Source organism: Meleagris gallopavo, chromosome 8 (genome assembly GCF_905368555.1).
Source record: "Meleagris gallopavo chromosome 8, MGAL_WU_HG_1.1, whole genome shotgun sequence".
NCBI classification, from domain to species: Eukaryota; Metazoa; Chordata; class Aves; order Galliformes; family Phasianidae; genus Meleagris; species Meleagris gallopavo.
The window spans coordinates 20700358-20711283 of record NC_139411.1 but is presented as its reverse complement, the minus strand read 5'-3'; positions in this window follow the sequence as shown (position 1 = coordinate 20711283).

The window sequence follows — 10926 nt, the reverse complement described above, 5'->3', positions numbered from 1 at the left end:
AAATACTCTTTAAATGTTAAAGACATAGGGGCAATTGTGTGCTTGGACAAGGCAAACACCTCTATTAGTATTTTGGTTTTTATCTAACTGTGGCTTAGTTCCTCACTGCTAAAGCAAGAAACTCAATTCTGCACAGTATTGTGATGACAATCTTTTTAAGATGTATGAAATGTTTCAATACTCTATCCCGTAAAAAAAGCCTTCGGAACAATTTCAAAAACAGTAATTCCAATAGAATAATTTCTTAGGTATTCTGCTGTATGAACTGATGCAAGAATGCTAAGGTCTTAGTCTTTGAATGTTTGATAGTAACATAAGAACAAATAATAAGTAGGCCACTCTAGTGTGTTTCACCTGTCTTTCAAAGCTTAGTAAAGCATTATTATTCAAAGACATGGTGAACTTTAGATTAAGGGCCATGTCTTCCTTTGTAATTGTATGGTAGCTAATACACTGGCCTATAATCAAAGCCATATTGGAAACTAAATATTAAATAGCAATAGCAATTCAATACCACCATCTCTCTAGAGTGCTGTATATTGATTGCCTTGTATTTTTCATAGGATAATTTTAAAAGCAAAATAAAATGTAGATGTAGAATCAAATGTGTAATAACATTATGAACAGCACAAGCATGGCAAAATGCTCTCTGAAGGAAAATGCATACTAATATCTAAAGCCTGCTCTGTTCTGCTTCTTTTTTTCATTATACTCAATGTTTCATTTTAACATATGCATTTGAAACTCACTTTGTGTTTTAATGGAATGCTCTGGGCCAAATTGATCCCTCGTGTAATGTTGTGTGTGCATGTGAGACAATTATTACGATTTTTAATGGCATGAGTTTGGGGTGATTGCATTATTCATGTTGGGCATACTGATGAGAAGGTCATACAGGTCACTGCAAGAATTTAAAATACTTCTACACTTCAGAAACATACTTTTTACAAACATACCTTTAAAAGTGTGCACTTACTAGTTTTGTTTTAGTTTTGTTTTTATTGATAAGTACTAACATTATTTGTTTCACTGTCTGTCTATAAGGTTAAATTTTATTAGCTGCTATTTGCAGTCTCAGAACAACTACAGTAATCCTAAAATTAGAAAATCCTAAAAGAAAATTCTTGTGTTGTAGCAGATTCTCACTCTCTTAGAAGATTAATGGAGCAGACTTGTAGTACATTTTCTGTATCCTGTGGCTATTCATTTAACATATTCATTATGCTGGACACCATGTTATGTTTGAACATTTGCAAGAACCTGATTTTCCTTTTTTTTTTTTTCCCCCTCCAAACAACAAAGCTCTGAATTTTCTTTATTATGAAAGTATTGTTAGGTTGTGCATAGCTGTCTGTAAGAAATACTTTAAACAGTTTGTTATATTTCTGACATAATTTATAACAATAGCCTGGAGATGCTTTTGATCTCTTATAGCGACTCTATGCCCTTTCTTCTCACAGCTCATACCATAGGGGGTGCAGCTAAGAAAAAAAATTGCATCACATTCGCATTGCTCATAAGCGATTTCTACTCTCCTTAAAGCTATGGTTTTCATCTGTGAACTAAAGGAACCCAAATAGTTCTTGTAACTTACATCATGGACTAGACCATCCACAGACAGCTACCAGTATTTTGGATACAGAAACCTGGTATTAAAACTATGCCAGACTACAACCTGAAAGGAATAACTGCTTGTCTTGAGTGGAGATACAAGGATACATCCTTCATTATACGTAGTAGCACCATATGGCTTTGCCTAGACTGAGGGCTGATTGAATATGAGCCATAGCCAACAGGACATTACAAACAAGATCTGAACATAATAAGCCATGTCTAACATAGCAGTGCAAGCAGACTCTGAACGTAACAAGCCTTGATGCAAGACAGATTGAGAAGTGACTGGGGAATGATATCTGAAACTGCTGGAAGGGTTTTACTATCTGATTGGCAGCTTATGCCAGTGACCATCTATAAGGATGCTTGGTAGCAGAAGCCAGGGTTCGTGGAAACATTGTCATGGGGACATCCAACATTGTGTAGAAGCAGAGTGCTCGAGATGGAACTTACAGGTGCTGAACCCCTGGCCGAGTGCCAGACAATGGGCCTGGTCAGAGGGTGTGTCACCTGCTTTAACTGCACTACTTTGCTGGGCTGATAATATGAGTTTCAGTTGTGTTTGTGCATATTTGTCTGATAAGTTTTTTCTGACACAATTCATCACATAGTCTGCTTAAATTGACCTCAGCAACAACACAACGTTCAGCTTTCCTTTTCCCTCAGTGACATCATTCCATTCCTGTTTGTAGTATTTGGGATGGAACATATAACTCAGGTTTCAGTCACTTCTAAGAAGCAATCATCACCCCTTGCAACGAGCACCTCACATCACATTAAGGAAGGACACTGGCCTATAGAGATTAATTACAAATGCTCAAAGAACAACTGGAGAAATCCAAATTATCTTTGGGCATTTTCAAAGAATCACAGAATGGACAGAGTTGGAAGGGACCTCAAGTATCACGAATCTCCAACCCCCCTGCCACAGGCAGGGCCACCAAACTCCCCATTTAATACTAGACCAGGCTGCCCAGGGCCCCATCCAATCTGGCCTTGAACACCTCCAGGGATGAGGCATTCACAACCTCTCTGGGCAGCCTGTTCCAGCACCTCACCACTCTCAGAGTAAAGAACTTCCCCCTGACATCCAACCTAAATCTCCCTCCCTCAACTTAAAACTATTTCCCCTTGTCCTGCTGTTATTATCAACCCTTTCAAAGAGTTGGTTCCTTTCCTGTTTATAGGCTCCCTTTAGGTATTGAAATGCTGCAATGACGTCACCCTGCAGCAGCCTTCTTTTCTCCAGGCTGAACAAGCCCAGCTCCCTCAGCCTGTCCTTGTAGGGGAGGTGCTCCAGCCCCCTGATCATCTTTGTGGCTCTCCTCTGGACCCTCTCCAACAGCTCTCTGTCTTTCTTGTACTGGGGGCTCCAGGCCTGGATGTAGTACTCCAGATGATGCCTCACAAGAGCAGAGTAGAGAGGGACAATCACCTTCCTGTCCCTCCTGGCCACCCCTCTTTTGATGGAGCCCAGGATCCCATTTGCCTTCTGAGAGACAAGGGCACGCTGCTGGCTCATGTTAAGTTTTTCATCTGTCAAGACTCCCAGGTCCTCCTCCACAGGGCTGCTCTCAAGGACCACTCCTTCCAGTTTGTATGGGTGCCTGGGATTCCTCTAGCCCACGTGCAAAACTCTGCACTTTGCCGTGTTGAACCTCATCAGGTTCACCCAGGCCCACCTTTCTAGCCTCTTGAGGTGCCTCTGAACGGCATTCCTTCTACCGTGTCAACTGCACCACTCAGCTTGGTGTAGTCAGTAAACTTGCTGAGGGTGCACTTGATTCCGTCATCAATGTCATTGATAAAGATGTCTTCAGAGCACTGGTCCCAAGACAGACCCCTGGGGGATGCTGCTCACTACCAGCCTCCACCTGTACATAGAGTCATTGATCATCACCCTCTGTCTGCAGCCTTTCAACCAGTTTCTTATCCATTGAGTGGTCCACTCATCAAATCCACATCCCTCCAATTAGGAGATAAGGATGTAGTGGGGGACCATGTCAAAGGCCTTGCTCAAGTCCAGGTAAACGACATCGGTCACCTTTCCATTGTCCACCGATACCATCACTCCATCATAGAAGGCCACCAGATTGGTCAAGCATGACTTTCCCCTCGTGAAGCTGTGCTGGCTGTCTCGCATAACACACCCATCTCTCATGTTATCCAGGATGATCTGTTCCATGATCTTCCCAGGCACAGAGGTGATACTCACTATCCTGTAGTTCCTGGAGTCCTCCTTGCTCCCTTTCTTGTAAATGGGAGTAAGGTGACTCTTCCTTCAGTCATCCGGAACCTCACCTGACAGCCATGACTTTTCAAATATGATGGAGAGTGGCTTGGCAACCACCTCAGCCAACTCCTTCAGAACCCTGGGATGCACACCATCTGGCCCCATAGACTTGTACACATTCAGTCTCATGAGGTGGTCTCAGACCTGCTCTGTCCTCAACACTGGGGGGGATTTTCCACCCCAGTCCCCACCTAGAGGTTTAGGGATGCAGGGCTCAGGGACGTGAGAAGAACTGGAATCCTGGCCGCCAGTGAAGACTGACGCAAAGAACTTATTCAGTACCTCAGCCTTCTCTTCAACCACTGAACCAAGTTCTCCTTTTACATTTACCAAAGGAGGTACACTCACTTTGGCCTGTCTCTTCTGGCCAATTTACCTGTAGAAAGTCTTCTTATTGTTTTTCATGTCCCTTGCCAAGTTCAGTCCCGCCTGCACCTTGACTTTCCTGATCCCATATCTGCAAGTCCAGACGGCATCCCTGTAGTCTTCCCAGGTGACACGCCCTTGTTTCCAGAGCTTGTATGCACCCTTCTTCATCCTCAGCATGCCCAGCAGGTCTTTATCTAGCCACGCCGGCTTCCTACCTCCTCTGCCCACTTTCTTATTCAGACGGACAGAGTTCTCATGCTCTCAGGAAAGCATCTTTGAAGAGCAGCCAGCTCTCCTCAACATCTTTGTTTTTAAAGACAGCATCTGAGGGGATGAGGATGATCAGCCAACAGTCCATTGAACAGCTTAAAGTTAGCTCTTCCAAAGTTCAGGATCCTGACGCCACTCTTCAGGTCAAGTCCACATCCCTTCAAGATCACAAACTCAACCAGGGCATGGTCACTGCAACCCAGGCTGCCTCCAACCTTGACACAATTAATGATTTCCTCCACATTGGTGAGCAGCAGGTCCAGCATTGCTTCACCTCTGGTCAGTCTGTTCAACACCTGGATCAGAAAGTTATCATCAACACATTCCAGGAGCCTCCAAGACCTCTTGCAACTTGCCATGTGGTCTTTCCAAGAGATATCCGGATGGTTGAAGTTCCCCATCAGGACAAGAGCCCGTGAGCACAAAGCCTCCCGCATCTGAAGCATGAAAGCCTCATCAACAGTCTCCCCTTGATCAGGTGGCCTGTAGTATACTCCTACTACCAGCTGGCCTTTGTTAGACCCAGCCCTAATTCTAACCCACAAGCTCTCAACCTGTTCCTGACTGTTTCTCAGAAGGAGCTCCTCACAGTCTATGCACTCTTTGACAGAGGGCAACTCCCCCACATTTTCTACCTATCTCTTCTAAAGAACTGATAGCCCTCAGTGGTGGTATTCCAGTTATGGGAGTCATCCCACATGTTTCTGTGATAGCAACAAGGTCATAGCTTTCTAAGTGCATCACGGTTTCCAACTCATCCTGCTTATTTCCCAGGCTGTGTGCATTGGTATAAAAGCATTTCAGCTCGGCTTTCCATCTCACTGCCTTTATAGAGGATCTAGGTTCCCCTAGAACAGTAACATCCCCAACACCCCCTGTCCCAGTCCATCCCTTTGTACTTCACCATCATCACCCATCAAGTTTGGTACGAGCCCTCGAATGAACCGCTCAACCCCAGCGGCCCTGATTTTGCCCCATTTCTCTTTCATACCTAGTTTAAAGACATTTCAATAAGTCCCACTAGTTCCTCAGCTATGATCCTCCTCCCCTCAGAGACAGGCTACTTCCATTTGCTGCCATCATGCCAGGTGCTGATTAAGTTGCCCTGTGGTCAAAAAAAAACAAAATTCCCGTGTTTGCATCAAACTTTAAGCCATTTATTTATGAGGTGGGTTTTTTGATACTTCTCAGTATCCTGCCCTACCACTGAAGGTATAGAAGAAAACACCACCTGCACACACCCACTCCCTCAACTACCCGCCCCTTCAGTGCCCTGAAGTCTTTCTTGATAGCCCTGAGACTTTTCTCAGCAACTTCATCACTGCCAGCCTGGACTATCAATAAGGGGTAATAATCTGAAGGGCAACTCAGACCAGGAAGTTTCCTAGAAATGTCCCTGACCCGTGCCTCGGGGAGGCAGCACACATCCCTACAGGTAGGGTCAGGCCGACATATAGGGCCTTCCGTTCCTCTCAGCAGGGAGTCTCCTACAACAACCACCCTTCTGTCCTTCCGAGCGGAGGCAATCTTAAGGCGCCTGAACTTGTGACATTCAGATACAACAGTCTGAAAAACTTAACATCAGCCAGAAAATGAATTCTGAGAAATCCTAGCGACAGACATAAGGTTATGGTTTATATACTTAAAGAAATGGAAATAACACATTACTGTTAAAGAGCAAGCATTTAGATTCTACATTGAAAACTTACCTTGTTTTTTGAGTATTCAGAAATATATAACCAAATCCTCTGCGATCAGGAGAAAAAGACCCTGCTGATCTTGCTTTTCAAGAAATTATCCTGTGTAAATTATTGAAGAGATGAGTCACAGTTTCCACAATTTCCTGTAAACGCACACACACATTTTATCAGATGGGAGAAGAATATTTTAGAAGCATAAACTCATATATATAATTAACTTCTGTACTCTAGAAACATCTGACACACATGGGTCAAAAATTCACTTTTGATCTAACGTGGTGTTTTTTTTCCAGGATAAATATCAACTAGTTTCTTATTGCCTAACATTATGTTTTGACCATACATCTTAACGGTGTTTTTTTCATTATTTATATATGCTTGCAAGCACTAGACAAGTGTATACTAAAGTCAGGTTTTTTTTTTTTTAAACTAAATTACTCATCACTTCTTTACTTTTCCCTCTTAATATCCCCTGCATGTTCTTAATATTAATCATGAAAATTCTAAAGAGCAGCTCTTGTAAAAGATACAACTCACAAATTCAGCAATGCCCTTTTATATCTAGACTCTGATTTAAGAGCCAACACAGCTAAGAGCATGATAGTATGCTGCTGTAGCACATTAAAAGGTCAAATTTAAATGAGTTCAAGGTTGGGGTGCCATTCTTTATCTCAGGAACGAATCAATTTTGAAATCTAGTTAAATATATGATTTTTTTTCCTCAAATTGCATGAGTCATACAGATTCATTTAAGCTTTGGTTATACTAGTACTAACATTTAACTCCTAACTAGTCATATTGGAATTAGTAAACATTTAAGGTTTGCAAAACAAAGTGTACTTATTAGTGTTTGGAGGGCTGCTATCTTTTACAGTAAATGTTTGATATAAGTGCAGTAGTAGTTCCTAAACTATTTAGTCTAAAGGAGATTCCTGTTCTCAGTAAGCAGTGTAATTTTCACCTTATTCTCATCACTTATGATGTTTTTAGCAGTTAAGATACTATTAGATAGGAAGATATTAAATGTAAGACTGGTAATCACTGTCAGTTCTTCCGTTACAGGCCAGATCTGACTCTGAATATTGCACTTAGGAGCCTGTAAAGATAGGTAACAGCAAATATAGCTCCTTTAAACCACTTTCAGATCACCCAAGAGGTTGCAATCTGATAATAAAGAAGGAATTGCTTACCCCTTTCCAAGAATCAGGGCTTCACCAAGCACTCCAAAGAAGATGATCTCTAATTACAGATTCTCCTTCCTGACAGCCCTTAAACGAAGTTAGGCAGGAGTGGACCCTAGCTCCTTTTGTTGTTACCTTTTCACATTGTGCAGTTGAATTGCTTCCACCTGTAGTCCCAGGGCAACCTACACCCCTTCACCAGGTGTTCAATCACTGGTTCAGCTATGATGTAACAGTTCCCATACAAAGCCCTTCCCTTTTTCTTAATTTCTTCATGAGAGATCTGTGTTAGATGTAAGGCTATAAGATTTAGGAAGTAGGTGAATCTTTTTTAGGAGATTTTTCCCCTGTTGCTGAGATTATTCATTTGTGGGGCAACCACAGAATCACTAAATTGTGGCAGTCGGGTGGGACCTCTGGAGTCCATATAATCCAAACACCCTTCTAAAGCAGGTTCCCTGCAGTAGGTTGTACAGGTAGGTGTCTAGGCAGGTCTTGATTGTCTCCAGAAGAGACTCTGTGACCTCTCTGGGCAGTCTGTTCTCAGTCACTCTGACAGTAAAGAAGTTCTTCCTTGTGTTAGTGTGAAACTTCCTGTGTTCCAGTTTCTGCCTGTTGCTCCTTGTTCTGCTGCAGCATACCACTGAAAACATGCTGACTCCATCAACTTGACTCCTGAACTTCAGATTTTCATAACATAAACAGTGATGGGATTCCCTCTTAGCCTTCTCTTCTCCATATTGAAGATACTCTTGTCTCTTGTGTTAAGATGCTCCAGGCCCTCAGTCATCTTTCTTGCCTTCCACTGGATGTTTTCTAGCTCTTTCCAGAAGATTCCTTTTTTGAACCAGAGAGCCCAGAACTAGACACAGTATTTCAGAATGCCCTATTCAGATGTTGGACTGGGATCCATTGTGCCATGGATGTTCTCAGCAAAGACAGCATATCTCTCTAGAAGTGATTCCCCATGAAAGAATGAGGTCTGTATACCTAAAACTACAACTTTAAAAAAAAAAAAAAAAATTCAAATAAGAAAATAGAACCAACAATATATCTTACTTGTCTGCAAATTGCCATCTGTGTGTACACATATTTGTACATGTCTGTATGTATATATATGCATATACATGTGAATGCACACCAAATAAGACAAAATATAAATAATGTGAATAGGGGCTCTAAGCATTTCTTCAACTTGTTTATTCTGAACAGCTGCATCTTGCTTCAGTGGAATCTGTTGGACTTTTGCCATTGATTTCAAAGGAATCAGATTCAGGCCACTAAGACCAGCAGTTTTTAAAAACCAATAATATTTTAAAATCTTGGCTTTGAAAGTCATAATATGAAGCTCAGACTTTACTCTCCCCTATGCAGAAATAACCTGTAGGGGGGAGAATGGGATCTTTAGATAATTAACTATTCAGTAATTCTTAAGCATCTCAATAGTGCTTTTAATCTTCAAAGTGCTTTATAAACATTAACTAAGTAATCCTTTCAGTCTTCTGAAGTAAGTAATTTGGTATTTACTATACTGGTGAAGAACTTCTATAAAATACAAGGAAATGCTGAAAATAGCACTTTTCATTTACAGTTTTTTCTTATGTAGGAAAAGGAAAAAAGTACAAAAAAAATCCCAAAAAAACCTCAGGCTCTGAGTCTACAGTCCCTTGGTACTTACTCCATTTCAACAACTACTGCTTGAAATCAAAAATATAACCTGTATGACTTCACCCATTGCTAGAGATAGAAAATCCCTGTGAAAAGCAGCTGCCTCTGAACTCTTCTTCTTTCCCAAATAATTGTATTTTCTAAATGAATTTTCCTGGCACATGCTTCAAATAGATTGCTGCTATATAATCACTTAGGTTAGAAAAGACCTTCAGAGGATCATCCTAATTTCTGGAAAGATTATTGACTGAAAACTGCCACTGCAGATGAAATTTCATATAGAAAAGTGGACAGTGGTACAGTTGGAGAAAAAAATAATAAAATAAGATCAGCTAGAAGCAGAATATTACCACTCAGGAGTAAGATCCTGTGGCTGTGATGCACAGCTCCATGAAAACATCACCTTGATGCTCAGCAGCATTAAAAAATAAATAAGAACTATTAGGTTCACTGGGGTGTCCTTTTCAGCCTATGTATCAGTTGATAATCTGGCCATTCCCACATATTTACAATTACATACATAAGAGAAATGGAGAATAAATGTCTCATTTACAATTTCAGGTTTTAGTGTTATTTCTTAGTGTTTTCCATGATGTTTTTTCAAGCAGTGTTTCTCTAACAGTTGACAAGTTACTACTTATTCAAGATTTGTGTTTCTATTAAGAGGACAGAGAGAATGTAAGCTTATCTAACATCATCCAGCAGGTATCTTTGCATTAAAGAACATGAACATCACATTAACTTAAACTCCTATAAAATACTGAATGCAAAATACCAAAATACTAGCTAATAGGGTTAGGATAGGTATTACTGGCCATGTTAGTATTGCTATTCTGTTTATGCAGAAATGAAATACAAAAATAGGTTTTATATAATGAATTTGTATCATATTTTTATAAAATCCCCTCATATTATATTAATATGGTAAATCCGAATGTTATCTTAACACACATATGCATGATAGGAAAAATGCAAATACAACATTTTCCCACTAGAATATTTTAGTCTTGCAAAATTATACCTTTCCACATTTCTACTGAAATTGCATACATGTAAAATAAAACTAAAAAACAGTAGTAAAAAAAAATCTCTTGAAGTTGAGTTTGTATTTTTAACAGGTATTCTCACAAGAAGAAAAATTGTGTATAATTATTTACACTGTAGCAATGAGACCTGAGGCTTAGTACTAGTAAATTTAATTATAATGACTAGAAAAAACTTGTTCAACAATTGCACAATTGATTCACCATGAAACTGAGATATAGAAGACATATAGGGGGATCTTCCATGAGCAGTGTCATAAAATATTCACAGAGTACCTCTACATTACAGTTGTAACTAGGATACTGTTTCTTGGAGATGTCATTACAAAAATACAATATTCAAAATATGAACATCTGGTAATCAAATGCATGTCAGTGTAGTACTTACATGTGAAACATGATTTATTCCCAAGGAAAGATATTAATTCTAAACACAGGGCTTCCGGACTTTCTGGAAGACTAAAATATGAAGGCAATGTGGAGAAAGCAGAGTTGTGTGTATCAGGAGAAAAATCAGAGCTGAAAAATTGTTATAGTGAGCCTCCAAGTAATATAATGAATTAATCTGGGATTAAGCTACAAGGTAGAAAACAGAATAAGGATAGCACGAGGGAGGTTGTACAGACCTCCAGGGCAAGAAGAAACATGAGAATAAAATGTTGTTTAAAGATGAGGTGAGAGAAAGAAGCTATATAAAAAAAACCCACAATACTATCGGTATTATATAAAAATTGGTAACCCTCTAATTAAAAAAAAAAAAAAAAATTACCTCAGAGACAAAATGGAGG